The sequence below is a fragment of the Echinops telfairi genome, unplaced genomic scaffold (assembly GCF_000313985.2).
Source record: "Echinops telfairi isolate 266 unplaced genomic scaffold, ASM31398v2 ScPeMD7_2291;HRSCAF=2852, whole genome shotgun sequence".
NCBI classification, from domain to species: Eukaryota; Metazoa; Chordata; class Mammalia; order Afrosoricida; family Tenrecidae; genus Echinops; species Echinops telfairi.
Genome location: NW_022106189.1, coordinates 36452444 through 36470837, shown reverse-complemented (window position 1 = coordinate 36470837; position 18394 = coordinate 36452444).

Here is an 18394-nt window from a genome sequence, read left to right as displayed (position 1 = left end):
TTTCTGTGCGTCCTCCCCTCGGGGTGGTGCAGCATGAAGTACCGCAGGCTGACTTCCGACTCTCCAGGTAGCAGGATCCTAGTCTCTTCCTCCTCCAGGCCACAGCTGAACTTCTCGGGATCGGCTTAACCCTGCTGAGGTGGCAGCTCTTCCAGACCACCGCTTGGAGACTTTGACTGGGAGAAAAGGTTCTGTGACGTATGGTGGAGGGAGAGGCAGGGCAGGAAGACGGGGACCAGGGTACCATTCTCTCGTTACTTTTCAGGCTTGTGATACAGGTCACAGACAATAGTGCAGTCTTGGCGGTGACTGGCACTCCCACCAGACCTTTCCGCAGCCTCTAGGCAAGCTCCTTTCTCCTTCTGTGGAGAGGGCACGGGAAGTGACGCACGCAGAGGTGGAGGGCTTGCTTTCCCGCTCTCTTTTTTTCCTCTATCCATTGGCTGTGTAGACCCAATGCCTTTCCAGACCCTGAGCTTTGTGGAAGCAGTATTCCTGGCCTTTCTCCCTCTTTCCGCTATGTGTCCAGGGGAGGAGTGTGAAGAGGGGGAGCCCAGGCCTCGTGGGTCAGTCCTGACACACCTCTGGTTGAGTTTGGGGCATGAGGTCACAGTGGCTGCACAAGAGGGCAGCATGTACAGTAGGAGATATATTTATATAATATATATTTTATTAACCTGTTAGATGTCCACAAAGTGTTATAAATCATGTGCCTAAAACTGTCCCCATAGACCAAGGCCCAGTCCTCTGCCATCCCTTCCCCTGCCATCTCGACCACTGTCCACACTTGCTGCGGGATCTAAGGCAATGCTTGTTTTCCCTGAAATGTGTTCCAGGTCGAGGTGGGAGGATGTCGGCTTGTGGGTCAGCTGGTCAGCATGACTCCTCGGCTCACTGCCGGGCGGGCCAGGTATTTGAATACTGTGGTTTTCTTCTCTTGGTCCCCTCCTAGAGACGTCACTTCCAGAAGCCAGCTGTACAGTCTACCTACTTAGCTCCCAGGGGGAGCTGCTAAGCTGCTGGGCGCTTGCACCCTGCTTTTAGAGGCTTCCTGATTCTCAGCAACTACCCTGGGATTCTTAGACCTTGAAGCTCTTGGAGTCTGTGCTTGCCCCATGGCCCCCCCTGCAGGCTCGGTCCAGAGAGGGAGGGGCACTGCTGAGGCTTCAGATCAAGAACCAGGAAGGTTATCTAAAGGCAGGTGTCTGGTATGCTGTACCGGATGGAATTAGTGTTCCTCATTTGACGAGAGTTGGGGGGTACCACACCCCATCTCTGCTGTCTCCCAATATATGTGAAGCATTCCTGTCGTTCAGCATGTATCAGTAGTTCTGTCCTTTTGTAACCGAGAGGCTTCCATTACTTGTCTGCTGCACATTGGGAAGTTTGACAAGGAGTGAGGCTTATGAAACATTTGCGGCCATTAGAAATGGTGAAAACAGAAGTGATAGCCCTGCTCATATCTTCAGCTGCTTGTTGCAAGAGAGACTCTCACCATCTGACTGGGAGTAGTTTCAGGTTAACTGTCCTTCACAGTCCCCCAGCAGCATTCTGAGTAGGTGTTTCAAAGCTAAGGGACTTTGAAACAGTGTGGCCGCCCAGCCGCATCCATTCTGACCTCATTTGGCACAACAGTCAGTTTGCAGCCACTCTAGTTACTGGCCTTGGCCGGGCAACTGTCTGAGCCAACTAGAGAACTAGTGAAGAGGACAGAAAGCTTGGCCCTGGTGTAGGAGCACATGGAAGGCTCTGGTCTCCTGCGGTCTAGCTCAAGTACTATAAGTAATGGGTAGGGGTTTTGTTTTGTTTTGTTCGTTGCCCAGGCCAAGTGGTTACTGAAGGCCTCAGGCACTTGCTGAAAATGATCATTGCCCAGTAACTGTCATCTGGCTTTGTGAGCTCACTCCAGTGACTCAGAGCCTCCTACACATAGTATGCTCAACGACACTCCAGAGGGGCCAGGATTCTCCGGAGATGCTGTGGTTCAGAAAACCAGAAGTCTGGGCAAAAAGTCAAAAACAAGACTGGTTCACCTCATGCAGAGCACTCACAATCAAAGAAGGTAGCTCTGCCAGTGATCCTTTTACTTTGGTGTCCCATCCTTGCCCTGCTCCTGCTCTGTCCCCAGAGAACTCTGCCAGCCAGGGCGTGGTTGGGAAACCACCACCCTGTGTGCCCTGGAGGCCCTCTGTCTGTCAGTCCAAGTCAACAGCCCCAGTTCTGCAGACCTAGTCAGCATGTGCCAAGCTAGTGCACCCTAATAAGTTAGAGGGATTATGGGGTTGCATTCAGTGAGCAGATAGTGACTAGAATCCACTGCAGCCTTGCCTGGTGTACTTGGTTTTCTGGATAGCAGTGAGCAGCTTAAGGCTGCTGGAGTAGAGGAATTACTGTCAGGTTTCATCGTAGAAGAATCCAATGGTGTCAAGGTCTATAGCATCCCCATCAGACCAACTGGAAAGGAAGTTACAGGGCCCCGTGCCTTCCTCAGAGAAGCCGTCATGCGGTGCTGTGGAGTCCGTTGCAGTTTATAGTGACCTGTGTTCAACCGAACAAAGTACTGTCTGGACCCGCACCATCCTGACGTTGGTTGCTGTGTTTGAGTCCATTGTTACTGCCACTGTGTCCGTCCATCTCAAGAGTCTTCCTCATTTTGAGAAATACCCTCCTCTTAACATCTCCAGACGCCTGGAGATGTCTCCCTCCTTCCACAGTCCAGATTTCTGGTCCAGCGCCAGCCCAAAGATCTGTACTATGGGAGTTAGCCATGGAGGGTCAGTGGCTTCTTGGGGCCTTGTGTATTAGCTGGTCCACAGTCTCTCTGGGGAAAGGCCATCTTTTCCTAGTCTTTCCCCACCACAAAAATTAACAAATGCTACATATAACTTATTCTAAGTCAGCACTTAAGAAGGAAGCTGACAAGAGACCCAGGAAAGTCGACCAACCCAGCCACACAGTGCTGTCACATTAAACAGGTAGTTCGACCATAGAAGAGAGATGATCACTTTTCTTAACTTTTTTTTGACAAAGAGTGCTCAGACTTGTAGCAATGTTTTTTTATTTATCACATATACTGTTACTCTGGAGCTGTAGAACCTTCGCAGATAGAGCTTCAGGTAGGGGATCAGTGGGGTTCGAGGACTGGGCACAATGTCCAGCACACGCGACTCTGCTCAATCAGGACATCCTCTTTCTCGAGTGCCAGTTTCCAGGACAAAAGGCTTCAGTTGTTCACTTCCTATGCAGATGCCTATGTTTGGAAGTGGTAGTTTACAGTTAGTCTCTTAAGGCTCTCATCTCACTTTGTTGTTGTTGGCTGATTTCGTTATGTGTAAGAGCCAGGTCGCGGGGCCTGACCCCTTGCTGCACACCCCAGAATGCTATTCGTAGCAGAAAGGGGGAGCGGTCCCAGCATTCAGCCTGGCACAGGAGAGGCTGAGATATCATATGTAGATGCATCCATTTTACATCCATCCTCTCTGGTCCACCACACCGGAGCCTACAGGATGCTCTTCTGCTTGCACCAGTCTCCCCTGCACCTGGGTCAAAGGAAATGAGAATCTGGGGTGCAGCTGTGATGCCGCATGGGGATAGGCCCGTCTCTCAGAAGGGGACTCCAGATGGGTTTTCGCAGGTGGACTTCTTGGGCTTCCAGCAGTGCTGCTAAAAACAGTGGCTTTTTGAAATGTGAGTGTTTTGCCAGAGATTACTTATATTTTACTTCTTAGGAATTTTAGAAACGTCAGAGATCAGACTGCTTCATTTACTTCCTCCCTGCTTCAAAGGCATCCTTGGAGTTGTAGAAAACAGCCTTCTGAGCCTGTGGGCTTCTCTTAGGCTATCTGGGGACACGTCTCTCCTTACTCTGCCTTCTGCACCACTGATCTCTGCTCCTCAAAGGGACCTGGGCCACAGGAACCTGGCCTCACCCATGTCTGACCATGTCACACACTCCTCGTGGTCCCGCTCCCTCTCTGGGGCCAAGGTCACATGTTAGGGCAAACTCATCCTTTCCACCCAGACCTCAGACAAGAGAACAGATTTCCCTAAATCATCTGGTGAGATGCCTGGGGGGACCCAGGGACCAGGCCTCACTGGAGTACAGAAGTGGAGCAGCCCTCTCCGGGCTGGTTGGTGGTGAAGGATCCTTACCCTGCTCCCCTTTCAGTGATGCCCCATGACGGACAGTAGGGGTGTTGGGAGGTGCCAAGTAAGAAGTCTTCCCAGGCAGGAAAGGGTCAGATAGTGCCTCTATAGTCTGCTTTTTGCCTTCCCTCCAAGAGGATTGCTATCTGGACCCAGAGCCCAGCTGGCCTGGTGGCTTGCACAGGTTCCCGGCTGCCGCGCACTGGACGCAGTGCTGGCAGGAGTGCTGGCACCGAGGAGAGCAGCGCTGCCTAGCACAATGGCACGGGTTGTCCCAGCAGAACACAGACGCACAGAGAGTGCCGTGAGCTTAGGCCTTTAATGTCTCTCTCTCTCTCTTTTTTTTTTTTAAAGAAAGAGAAAAAGTAAAATTAACAAAACTTTTGTAAATGGTTTTCCTTTCTATGTACAAAATCCTGGCAGTTCCTTGTTTTTACATGTTCATGCTGTGTAATTTTGAGATGTTACTGAGATTCTGAACATAATGTGCATTTTTTTCTGTACAGATGAAATGGGAGAATTTAATAAAGAGTTTGCAGGTTTTTACTTGTTAAATCTTCTCTGGTGACTGGGAGGACTCAGCAGCCTACTGCCATCTGTCGCCGTCAGCAAGCAATGGCTGCAGCTCACAAGCTGTGCTAACCAGGGCAAGCCAGATAGGGCCATAGAACCTTCTGAGAGGAGAACTCAGCCCCCTGGTCTGTGTGTGGTGGGCAGAACTGCAAGTTGATCCTGCATGCCTGCGGTGAGGCTACTGTGTCCAGAACCATTCAAGTCGTGGTTCCCAGTGGGGAGAGCACCCATCGGGACCCCTGCCCTGTAGCCAAGCCATGGATGCTGGACCCACAAGAGGCACCTGGTCTCCTGGCCATCAAGGCCCAGTCCTGGGCTGCCTTTTTTTTTAGTGCCCTCTTATCCCCCTTCTTAGCCCTTCCCTCCGTGTTCCAACAGCCCAGGCCCTGGGGGCCATGGGCTTCCCTGCAACACTGCCTGAGCCTTTTGTACTTGCAAGGCTAATTTGCACGTGGGTGTTAAAAAATAAATAGCTTAGGGAACTTTCATGGCAGTAGGAACTTCCTGACAATGTATTTAGGTCCGTATGGTCACATGCTCTCAGTGAAAGAGACTGCAGTAACCTGGCACCCAGAGTTTCTTCTCTGAACTCCTATCAGCAGCTGTCACGGAGGAAGAGGAGGAGGAGGAGGTGGCAGTGGAGGTGGTTGACTTCTGTCAAGTCCACCCTGACTCAGGGCAGTCCCACTTATGCAGAGTAGAACTGCCCCACATAGCTGTCAAACTCTTGGCCTCGGATCAATCAGACCTGTCTCCCAAGAAGCCTCTGGGTAATGTGAGAGGAAACCAGTCACCCGCAACCAATTGGGTTATCAGGAACGATTGTACAATTAGGAAGAAATAAGGGAATGCAGTGTGCTCACCTCCGTTGAGTCAGGCTCAAGAAAGAGTGTGTAGTATATAGTCTCAGGACATGCAAGCCCCTCCAACTACCGACAACCAGATCCATAACATCACAAGGAGGGCAGTGCCCTGAGCTGGGGGGGAAGGTGGGGAGTCACCCTGTCAGCAGTGCTGAGAACAGTGGCAGCATGTCTGCTCCCGGAGATACAGACTGCCACAACATAGTAATTAGCCATGTGCTTGGAAGAAGTCACACTAAGGGAGCACTGTGATGGGAGGCTATTGTGGGGTGATTTTTAGGAGAATGCGACTGGGGCTCTCTACAGCTCACAAAGGTGAAGGCCTCCCTTCACCCAGAATCATCCTTTGCTCATGAGCATAGAGGATCTTTCCGTGTATACTCTCTTCCTGGTCCTCAGTTTCCCACAGGGTATGTCCGAGCCACCAGCTGCGTGGCTCCTGGTGGAAGTGGTAGCCTCTTGTATGGAGTAAAGGCTGGGGGGCATGAAGCACAGAGGCGGGAAGGAGGGAAGGGGGTGCATGGAAGCCCGAGTCCTAACTGCAAATAGCCCTCTTCCCATGAGGCATTTGGTGCCATACGCCCATAGTCATGGGCAGGCCAGGCACCCTGCTTTAGTCTAAGGTTGGGAAATGGAGTTACAAGGTTACGGTCCTGGACACAAGGGCAAAGTGGCTCACCTGTCCCTGCTCACCTGTGCCCGTAAGTGAGGGCTGGAGCCTCAGCCCTGGACAGGGATAGGAAACATACTGCCCAGATGAGTCCTTTCCCCCACAGCATGTCCCTACTTTCCTGGCCTGTTGATTGGCCATTTGTGTACTGCTGCTTCTCTTCACCACCCACCCATCCTCAAGTTTTATGGGAAGGTTTTTCTGGAAATAAATCCATAGCCCACTTCAGTCCTCCCACTTTGACCTCAAAAAGGACTAAGTTAAAAAAAAAAGTACTAAGTACTAGTGGGTTAGTAGGTTTTAGCCAAAATGGAGAGAACCTTAGACCACCCAGGAAGATGAAGAAATGGGGTCCAGCAGGGAGAAAGATCACAGGCAGCTACCTAGTGAAACCAGAGAGCCAAACCAAAACCCCAGCCTCCATGAGGTTTGGGAGGGTGCGTGAGTGCCACCGACCTGACCCAGGGGACTGCAGACAGGCCTGGCCGTGATACCAACCCTCACAACACGGTTTCTTCAGATTCCTTGTATTTGTGGAGAACCGAGGATGTGGAAGAGAGAAGGGGACGCGGAAGGGTAACAGCAGGCGATGGACTAGGATGAAGGTGGGTGGAACGAGGCAGTGGTAGTGGGGGCAGCCACTGTTTGGGGGAACCTGGGAGCTGCTGGAGCTTGAGGTATATACCAGGGCCCTGGCAGGAGTGTGCCTTTTGCCTGCCTGGGTCCCTGAGCCACGGGCTGCTCGCTGCTCCCGGGTGCCAGGGTTTGGAAGGTGAGCCGAAGAACATCGGTTCCTACAGCGCGCAACCAGGACCAGGCGGTAGAGCTGGGCTAGGCCGAGTAGGCCCAGGTAGCAGTAGATGATGGCCGTGAGGGTCTGCTCCAGCTCCACTGCAGGGGCAAGGAGCACAGGGCGAAAGGGGGGGGTCTCTCGCCCTTGACAATGTGTTTTCATGTCTAACCCCACCCCCCTTTCCCAAGCGCTTCCTCTGGTTGACTTTATTCTCCTGAAAATGGTATCATTCATTCTTCTCCGGGCAAAAAAAGCTAAGATTCAGTTCAGCCAGGGCAGGAATGGTTGATTTTGCTCTGTTGCCTCTAAGCTGACTGGATGGCAGTGGGTTGGGTTTTGTTTGGTAGCTGCAGGGCCAGATGTGATGGTAGGGGGACGGATCTGAGGCCCAGAAAGTCAAACCACTCACCCAGAGGCCACTGTTGAGTAGGGGCAGACCAGGGACTCGCCTGGAGCTAGTACATCAGTCCCAGGACTCCATGCTAAGCCTTCATCTATAGGCGCTTCCCAAATCTTCCAGTAGGAGGGCCTCGTGTTTTCTGTGTCCACTCCTTTGTGCACTTCCCCTGGAATCCTAAATGCGCAGTATCTGACCTCGCCTTCTAGACTCCCTCGTGTTCACTCCACTGACAGATCCTTCACGCTCCATAAACGTGCGTGAAACCGTTTAACAGTGGAAGTGGAAGTCAGAAGCCACAGATGGTGTCACCACCTTTGAGCTGCTGGTACCATGACAAGACATGGACCATGGCAGGGCTGCCCTGCACCTGACACCAGATCTGTGGGTTGCTTTGTCCACTCCACACAGACGGCTGGGGCTGCAACGATGAAGGTAGGAAGACCAGGCTGAGGCACCTGAGGAGGCAGAGAAAAACTCCATTGTTGGTTATTCAGCTCAGCCTACGCATGGACAAGGAGCCCTGGTGGCATAGTGAGTTATAAGCTGGGCTGCTAACCGCAAGGTCAGCAGTTCAAAACCACCTGCTGCTCTGGGAGAAAGAGGAGGTTTTATACTCCAGGAAAGAGTTCTAGGCTCGGAAACCCACGGGCAGTTCTACCCTGTCCTCTAGGGTCACTGTGAGCCAGAGTCGACTCTGGTGGCAGTGGGTTTGAATGCAAGGACCCGCGGGGACCCCAAATGTGAAGCTCCACAGCCACCAGCACTCCGTTAAGACAGAGACAAGCATTCATCGGTTGGGTTTTGCTTTGGTAAGCCTCTGGACTACCAGATAAGCGATGGGATATGAGCAAAACAATATTCAAAAAGAACTACACACTCCAGAAATAGTCAATGCCCGTCTAGTACGCACCAGGCTCTGGTTTTGGTGCTTGGACTACAGTGGAGACCCAGGGACAAAGAGCCTGTCGGCGTGAAATGTTGGCGTACGGAAACAAGTCGATAGGCAAAGATGGGGCAGCCTTGTTAACAAGCTGTACTGCATAGATTAAAACGCAGAGTGTTTCACCTACTAGGTTGGTGAAGATTCAAAAGATGAACCGGCAGAGTTGCCCAGAGCTTGAGGACATAGGGGACCCCCAGTACTGTGGGCCAGCCTGGCCAAGGCTGCCCTCCGGAGACCCATTTGGCACTGTGCCCGATTTCTAAATCAGCACCATCTCTGCCCTGGAAATTCCACTTCCACCCACAGACCCTGTAAGAATAGCTGAAGTCACACATACCTTATAGGATGAGCATTCTCATGGGCTTGGTGAACATGAGAGATTAAATGACTCTAATTAGAGAAGTTAATTTTGAAAACGGCACCCATGTGGGTACAAATCTATGCATCCCTTAAGAGGGTGGACTGTCCACCTCTGCGGCTGAAGAAGGTTCCCAATGAGGATCGCTAGGAAAGCCGAAGAGGGGAAATGCTTTCTGTGGGGTGTGTGCGCCCCGCTGTGGAAGCCACACCAAAGAGGGCGAAGTTCAGACGGCGGTGGGGGTGGGGGGGGACCTGGTTGCCTGCATTTGATGAGGTTGCCAAGAGACTACAGGCCAGATGCAGAGCTTCCAGGGGTCTGGTGGGCTGTGGGATAACACTGCAGGCCTAATGGGCCTCCAACATGAGGGGGCTTCAACATTCATGGTGGGGCAGGGGGAGCCATCCTCTTGCAATCCCATTTTTTTGTACTAACTTTTCGCAGGCCGCTCATATATGATGATATTTCAAGCCATTTGCTAAAACCTGCCAATCTCACTGACTGGGATCTTTCAGAAGCTACCCCACCCCCACCCACCCTCAAACCTCTGCGTTCTGCAGGACTACAGTACTGGGAAGACGGGAGATTAGAGTTCAAACTCCAGCGAAAGGTGAGGGCCCTGCCCAGGCTTTCAGCTGCCCGCCCTAGCACCAGGGCAAACCCTCTCCAAACACTTCCTCCCGTAGCACTCCAGCTACCACGGCATGGCAGTGAAACCTGCGAGACCCGGAACTCGGTTTTTCCAGGTCTCCTAAGTTTTCTCTTAAGTTGAGCGCTGTCTTACCACTTCCCTACCGTGCAAGGCTTTCCGGCTTTCACATAGTTACGGTAAGTGTCTCAGGTGAAAAGTGTCTAGGGGTGATCAAATTCTTGGGTGAATTTTTTTTTTTTTTTGAGAATCCACATATTTTCAAAGTTAGTGTGCTGTTAGGTCTCAGCCCCCTGCTGGTGGCAACGGCCATGCACAATAAAGCACTGCCCCTCTGTCTCCCTCCCTCCAAGATTGTTTTTTTAAACAACCAAGAGGAAAAACCCGTAATCAAAGTTGGTCATCTAAGTTGGCTGAACCATCTCCAGTAATGGGGCCAGCATGCCCCTGAGGTCTGATAGAGCGCACTGGGGTGCAATGCCCCTCCTGTGCTATTCCTGTCTCACATCAAAAACAGGACTCTAAGCCCGAGGAAACAAACAGCAGCCAATCCCAAACTGAGCCAAGTCAAGCCTGAGCTTGACGCTAAAGACAGGGACTGCTGTTCTAGATCACGGAGATCCACAAGGCAGGAGACCCAGCTGCAAGGTATGATCCTGGACGAGAAAAATTTTTCTTAGTTTGCTCTAAAAAGTAGTAAAGGACAACTGGTGAACCTGGAGTGAGATTGGTAGATTAGGAAACGTTTACCAATGATAATTCCCTGATTTTGACCAATGTTCTTATGTTTGGGAAGAACCTGCTTCCTAAAACACTTAGGGATTAAAAAAAGAGAAAATAAAGGAACAGCGGGTGTGCAATTTAGAGTTTAAAAAAAAAGAAGGTAGGCAAAATGACCGAACTAATGTGCTCTCATAGTAGCATTTGGGGAATCTGGGTACAAGGAATACAGGAATTCCTTGTCATATTTTTATAAATGTAATCATATGTTTAAATGAAAGGCTAAAACAACAAAATCAACAATGAGCAAAATGGGCACCAAGGGCCTCCAGTGTTAGGTCCCTAAGGAAGACACAGTATCATTTGTGTCCTGTGGGGTGTAGTCCGAACACCCTAACCTGAACGCAAACGTCTAGGCACCTGAGACAGACCAGGTAAGGAACAGTTTCTAAAGTTCCTGGCCTGTACGCTTGTACAACTGTCCACGTCCCAAGAGCCAAAAGATAAGGAAGCGTTCCAGATTAAAAGAGGCCAAGGAGACATGACAGCTAAATGCATTCTATAATCCTGGGCTGGATCCCGCGCCAGGGAGCATTTTAACGCCTACTCCGGGCTAAGCACAACCAAACATCCATTTCAGCTGGATTACGTAGCAACCTTTAGAAGGTAAAACAGTAAAAGTTCTAAGGCTGGGGGGGGGGATTCTTTATGTGTGTAAGATAAAGATTTCTTAAATACAACACCAAAAAGATGAATCGTAAAGGAAAAACGGTAGGTGTAACGACATGGAAATCAAGCGTCTAGCTTCTGTTCTGAGGATGGCACTGGCAGCTAGTGGAAAGATGAGCCACAGAGTGGACAGTAACTGCAGTACCTACTGAGGGTCTCTATTTAGACTAGAAAGACCTAAAAATCAGTCAGGAACGGCCAAGGAAACCATAGGACAAAAGACTTGAACAGGCCCTCCACCAAGAGGATTCTCCACTGGCCAAACGCCCAAGACAAGCCAGTCCGCCTTCTCCTCGTCGTCAGGGAAAGCCTTGCAAATGAGACGACAGCGAGGTGAGCTACACTCTGGAGTGGCTAAAGTCAGAAAAACCATCTCTCCTTTGGGCAAAGACATAAAGCAGCCGGAATCCTCATGCACCTGTGAGTATAGTCTTTACATTCCAGAATCTTGGAAGGAAGTACAGGAAGCACAAGTAGTCCGAGGATCAAAGAGATCTTCTAGATTTCAAACTCCCCTTCAAGTGCTAGCTTCATGTGTTAGTAGCCCCATCAAATGAATGGTTTTGCATTTTTTACCTCAGCCCCTATCCCGACCCCCTACCCCCGCCACAGACAGACACCAGGGCCTTACGATGGCTCCTCCCCCTTCACCTTCAGCTCCTTGAACTTTGGACAGGCCTGACCACTTCCTGCCCAGAGCTTCCTGGCTATTCCCCAGACTATTCTATTCTGAGTCCCTCCAACGGCCCAATCTTAGTCCTCGGCCCCTCTCCTGGGACAAGGGGTGGCTCTGGGGTTTCTCTGAAACCCACCTGCAGCTGGCTTAAGCAAGAGAGGGCATTTATTGACCCTGGGAAGTCCTGGAGATCTGGCTTCACACATGGCTGGACCCCAAGGCTTCAACTGTCAGAAACACGTGCCCTTCCTCCTGTGCACTGTTCTCAGCTATTCCCGTCTCTGGTGGGCACTGCACATCTGGTGAAAAGATGTCTACCAGGCCCTTAGGGCTCATGTCTGTCCACTTAGCCAGCTCAGCAGAGAGCAAAGGGCTCAGGCTGCCGTGCACTGAACTCCGTGCTGTGCCTGGATCCTGTGTGAGCCCCTAGGTTCCCAGACTTATCTGGCTTACTGCCTCTTTTTCAGAAAGAGAATTCCTCAGTGCAAACCAAGCCCTGGTCAGAGGACTGGCCCAGCCTGCTCTGGCAGGTGTGTCGGCGGATCTCTGTGGACTTTGAGAGGCAGCCTGGTGGCTCCTAGGGAAAGGCTGCAGTGCTGTTTCCAAACAGATGCTAGACAGTTAGGACCAATGCAGGCAGGAGGAAAGCGGGGTCACGTACTCCCACCCAAGCAGCAGGAGGAGCTGTTTGGATGGCTGACTTTTTCCAGACTGAGACAGGGTAGGAAGAGAAACTTGGTGACCTACGAGGGGTTACCCCGCAAAAAACTGAATTGCACTGGGCAGAACGGAGCTTTCACAGTACACATTTTCCCCGCTATCATGACCCCAATTCTACATTACAAATCTGGCTAGACCAGAGCATGTAAGCGGGTATAGATAAGAGCTGGAAACACAGGGAATCCAGGATAGATAAATCCTTCAGGACCAATAATGAGAGTAGTGATATCAGGAGGGAAAGAGGAAGGTGTGGGGAGAAAGGAGGAACTGATCACAATGATCTACATATAACCCCCACCTAGGGGGACAGACAACAGAAAAGTGGGTGAAGAGAGATAGCAGTTGGTATATATAAATTATTAATGGTTCATGAGGGAGGGAGGGTGGGGGAGTGGGGAAATGGGCTGATACCAGGGGCTCAAGTAGAAAGAAAATGTTTTTAAAATTATGGCAACATATGTACAAATGTGCTTGACTTGATAGATGGATGTATGGATTGTGATAAGAGCTGTATGAGCCCCCAATAAAATGATTTTAAAGTGTGTGTGACAAAAGACTGATTTGTGGCAACACGGGACTGGATTTGCCACCACAACAATGTACCTGCTCACATAGCCATTTAAGTGCTCCAGTTCTGGCAAAAAACAGCATGTCTCTCTTGCCCCACCCACCTTACTCACCTGATCTCACTCCATGCAACTTCTTTTTGTTTCCTCAAATAAAGAGGGGTGTGAAAGGGCACTGATTGGACGTAGAAGAGGTGAAGAAAAAATGAGGGAGGTTCTGTCAGCCATCCAAACAGATGAGTTTGAAAAATGCTTCCAAGAACAGTATCGCAGATTTGACAAATGTATTAACTGTAATGGAGAGAACTTTGAAGGTGATAAAGTTGTTTTGTGGAAGGAAAAATATATATGTACCTTATATACTCAAGTATAAGCCAAGTTTTTTCAGCATATTTTTTTATGCTGTAAAAGCCCCCCAGATTTTTGTGGTAAAATCAGGTGCCTCGGCTTATACTCAAGTATATAGGTACATAGCCTTGGAGGAGTAAAAATCCATTTTGCGGGGGATACCCCCTTGTACTTCTGAAAACTGAGAGGTCAACACTGAGACATGGAATGGAGATGGAATTGAGTCAAAGAACCTGAGGTTAAGAACAGCTTTATTAGGGTGGGGAAAGAGCTCCCGGGAGGGAAGGGAGAGCAGAGAAAGGAACAAGAGCATCTTGAGCTCCCGGGCGGGTTCCAAGACCCAACGAGTTAAGTCAGGGAAATCGCAGCTTGTCAGTGAGGATGTAGGATACTGTATATATATAGGGCTTGAGCCAGGGAAGTATATGTTGACAAGAGGAAGGGAGGTTTTTACTGCTGCAGCTGCCAGCTGCGGGGTCTTGAGTCAGGATGTGGACCATGGGAAGTCATCTTGTTTGCAAACTTGCTCCCTGGAGTGCTGGGGGAAGGGGCTAGACAAACCCGGCCTGGAGAGAGAAGCTGTTGGAATGCTGGGGCAGGAGTTGCATAGTTCAACAGGACTTCCATCTTCCTGAGAGGCTGGGAATGGGGACTGCCTGGTCTGGACCCGGCCCAGACAAAAACCACAACTCAATCTTGTCTGACGACTTCGTGCTAGGAGACAAACCCCCAAGGTTGGAGGGCACTGACCAATGGCCACAAGAATGGGCCTAAACATACCAACTGGCTGTGGGGATGGCACCGGCCCGGGAAACCTTTGTTGTTTCACATGGGGCTGCCCTGAGATGGATCAACGGCAGCCAACAACAAAAGTTCTCTGACCCCACAGGTAGCTTCTGTGTATTTGTCTCCTCAATTAACCCACAGCTCCTGACAGACAGAGACCACCTCTTTTCTTTCTGGTCTTGTAGCCAGGAAGTACTTCTGAGCCTCTCAGGTCTCCCTCAGTGCCACATGCTCCCCGTCTAGTAGCTCCTGCTCTGGCTGGCCGGCTTCTGGCCCTTTGCCTTCTCTTAGCCACCTCCCCTGGAAGCAGAACACAGGGTTTCAGGCTCTACCGTTGCCTGCTGCCTGTGTTGCTTGTTGCAGCTGCTTATTATCAAACGAAGAAGTTGCCCGTTCTTGAACTCTCCGGGCCTTCACGGGTGGTTATGAGGCTCATAAGGAATGCAAAGAACCTGGCCAACTTGGCCTGGCAATTACTCCTCCCCTCTCGGTCCCCTCTACCCCACCCCTCTGCGGTAGGTTGGTTTATTGTGCCAACCTGGCCAATAAGAACTTGTGGGATTAATAAGGTCGCAGTTTGATTGGAGGGCAAAGAGATTAATGGCTCGGCAAGCCTCACCTCTCTCTTGCTCTCTGGTGATTGGACTAGTGTGCGGCTGCCTTAGCTAGTTCTCTGCCTCAACTTGTGAGCTACACTACCTGTGGGACCCCCAAACCTCGCTAGAGCTTGAGGTTCCTTTAAGACCTGCTTCATCACACTGCTCGTGTGTACATCACTTGAGCTTGGGACTGTTGAATCCTGTCATCTGACAATGTTGGAAACCCGCCCTTCTTTTTACTGCCTGTGGCTGGACTGTCTGCATTGCTACCCTGAAGACTCAGCTGTCTGCTTCCTTGACCTTGCACCCAGCAGCCCTCGAGAGTTGAAGGACTTCCAGTATATCAACTATTCCACGGAAGTGAGTTGAACTGAGCCCTCTGTGCTGCTATGTGGACTAATTAGCTGTTATATTCCTTCATGCTATAGCTATATATCTATCTTTATAAAATCCTAAGTGTCCAGGTTTTGTTTCTCTGGAGAACCCTGTCTAACACACCCTCCAAGCTCACCTGTGCAGCTTCAGGGGTAAAGGAGAGGGGTGACTGACTATTCTGGGAGGGTTACAAACAGGGAGTCATTTGAGTTTTCCATCTCGGCATTGCTCCTTTTAAGTGTGGATTGCCAGGCTTTCCTGAGCGTGCTTCCTGATCCCCAGGACAGGGGTAACACTGTCTACCACGCAGGGGTCACTGCAACCCTGTGACAAGACGCCATCCTGGCACCAAGTAAGGCCCTCATACGTAGGAACGATTCATATGCTGATGCCTTTTGCCCAGTGATGGAGCTGGTAACAGGCACTTGGGTATTAGATCCTGAAGTGCTTGGGAAGGGGCACAAGGCACAAGGGTGGAAGGATGGTTTTCTTTATAATTTCAGGACTCTGAGTTTGAATCTCCTTCTCAAAAGTAAAGTTCAAATTTTAATAGATTGTAACTTATTTAGTACTAGTGAGTCAACTCACTAATAAAATGAAAATGTTAAATAATGTTTATTTTTATCAGGTAAAATTTTCTGATCCAACTTTATAGATGACGAAAATGAGTATCAAAAATGGAATGAGCTGCTGAGGATCAGAGGTGGCAAGAGCCGGGGCTGGGACTTGCACCCAGATCTTCGTCCTTGACCTTCCCTGTGCTGACGGCCTTGTCGATGGTGACAGAGTGCTTTGGCTGTCAGGAGCAGCAACCCATGAGAGGGGCTTCTTGAAACTGGCTTCCCAGGGTGAAGCTGGTCCATGCTCAATGCTCTCAGACTTCTGAAGATGGGGGTGCCCCTCTGGAAATCTCCCAGCTGAAGGTCCTGGTCTCCCCCTCCCAGTTTGCTCCAAGGGGCCCTCGCCCTAAGGCAAAGCTGAGCGTCAGGGGAGGTGGCTTCTCCCAGGACACACCTTCAGTCTGCAGTAGCAGCTCTTAGTCTCCAGGTCTCCCTGAAGGTCCCATGAAGTGTGAGGCCCTGGCAGCAGATTAGAAAAGAGCAGCTAAACTGAAAAACACTGCCTCCTGGACCTGGGGCTGGGACTGTTCCTGCTCCAGGGCAGAGCAGGGAACCCAAGTTCATTCCTTAACAAAGCCCTCCACTGCTGGAAAGGGGGAGCCCAGCCTCCTGCTGTAAAGGATGTTGCCTACTTTTACGACAATAACACAACAAGACATACCTTCTTTCCAAATAAGGGGGCCTGGCACGCAAAGAACACATCACCTGCCTCTTGGCCTCACAGACTGACACCTCATCGTTTTAACAGCTTTACTGAGCTATCCTCTGCACACCACACAATTCACCCCGTTAAAGTGTGCCAGCCAATAGATTTCGTTCTCTTCCGAGTTGGGCAGCCCTAACCACATCCATTGTAGAACAGCTTCCTCCTCCCAGAAAGAACCGCCCGGGCCCAGTCAACAGCCACGCCCATGGCTTCCCCGCCAGGAGCCCACTTTCTGTCGCTCTGGATGCGCCTATTCTGGACCTTCCCGGTAAGAAGACTCATAAAACACGTGGTCTTTGTGACTGACTTCGTTAACATTTTCAAGCTTTGTCTGTGTGGTAACCTATGTCCAAACACTATGCTTTCTTTAGTTGCTAAATAATCTTCCGTGGGGGTGTGTGTGTGTGTGTGTGAATAAAGATAGATAGACAGCCAGAGAAAACACACACACAAAACACAAATTAATCATTCATCCGTTGAGGGATAGTTGGCTTCATTCCATTTGGGGCTATTGTGAATAATGCTGCCTACAAGTTTTTGTTTGTTGGTTTGCACATACAAGTTTGGGAACCTGATGTTTGAAATGTTGGCAGCCGCTCTGTGACTTAACAGCAGCCACTGACTTGACGCTGTTCCTGCCAGGGAGAGGGCTGAGTGGCAGTCAGCACGTGGTGCAAGCACACTGCTTCCTGGGGCATGCTGCCTGGCATGCTGCAACTCCCTACCCTACAGGCAAGCTGGTGAATCACGCTTTCCAGGAAGCAACGCGAATACCTGGAAAGGCTTGCGGACAGCTCTCTGCGGAAAGTTTTCTGTTGGTTTTACTCTGCTGTGGAGAAAAAGGAAAACTCAAAGCAATGTGTAGATGGATCCCAACTGTGAACCTGACAGAACCTCCAACAAGAACTCTCTCTCCCGGTTGCTCCTTAACCAAACACCAGCCTTTGAGTCCATTCTGACCTGAGCCTCCCTACAGGACAGAGGGAACTGTTCCCTGAGGCTTACGAGACTACATTTTCAGAAGAGTGCACAGCCTCATCTCTCTCTCAGCGGGACGGGGGGGTTCAAACCATGGACCTTGAGATTCGCTGCCCACTGCATAACCCACTATGCCACCAGGACCCTTGAGCTGCTCCTTACAGATTGTGAAAATACCTGTCAGCTTGCAACTCTCTTACTAGCCATTTCCCAGAGACAATCCTGTTTGCATTTCTTTTCCTCAGTTACTATTCTTTAGAGTGGCCTCTTATAAAGAAAACATACACATTTTATCAAGCCTCCTACCCGAAGAACAAGTCATCAGGCATAAACTGACCAATGGACCGACTGATGCGAGATTCAGCGAGTTTGAAGTGTCAACCCAAGGATCTGCGGTGTTGTGATGGGGGTGGAGGGAAAAGAGGGTGTTTCAGACATCCGTGGCTGGAGTCAGAGCGCGGGGCTGGCTGCAAGGAGAGCTGGAGCTGCTGGGCAGGAAGTGGGACGGTGCTTGGCCGATGCTGTTGTGAAGATAGGTACTGCATTTGCATTAGGAATTATTTCCTCTTTTATGTTCTTTAAAAGGTTCTGGCATGGGATTGGGGATGGCCTGCTCCAGCTGTCAGCACGATTTCCAGGCTCCCTATTTTCTTCAAGGAAAATGTGTCAAAGACCTGAGACCATCCCAGTGGGGGAAAAAAGTGAAATCATGTTTATTCCTCAGGAATATCGGAGTGCCCTGGAGTCAGCTGACATTTTTCCAAACAATGTGATCAGTAATGCTTTATACTCCAGCACACGTTTTATGCCTTTGAAACTAAGTCTGTTTCTTGTTTTGTGTTTTCTCTCTGGAAATTGCAAGGAGGTGGTCTTATGATCTCAAAGGAAAGAAACAAAATAGGAAGCCTAAATAAATAAATAGAAGAGGGTATTTCAGCAGTATCTGAGTCATCTCAAAAAAGGTTAGAGCTACTTAGCCAGGCACATAAGAGATAGGAACAAAAGCATAATCCCCCTACAGCTTGGGGATTAAGAAAAAAATGTTGTGTTGTTTGGGCTGGGTCTGGACTGGGCAACCCTCATCTCCTCTCCGGCTCCTCAGGAAGACAGAACTTCAAGGCCCCCTTTTCCACTTCCAAATGACCTATTGAAGTCTGCATCTTCTGCCCCCACATT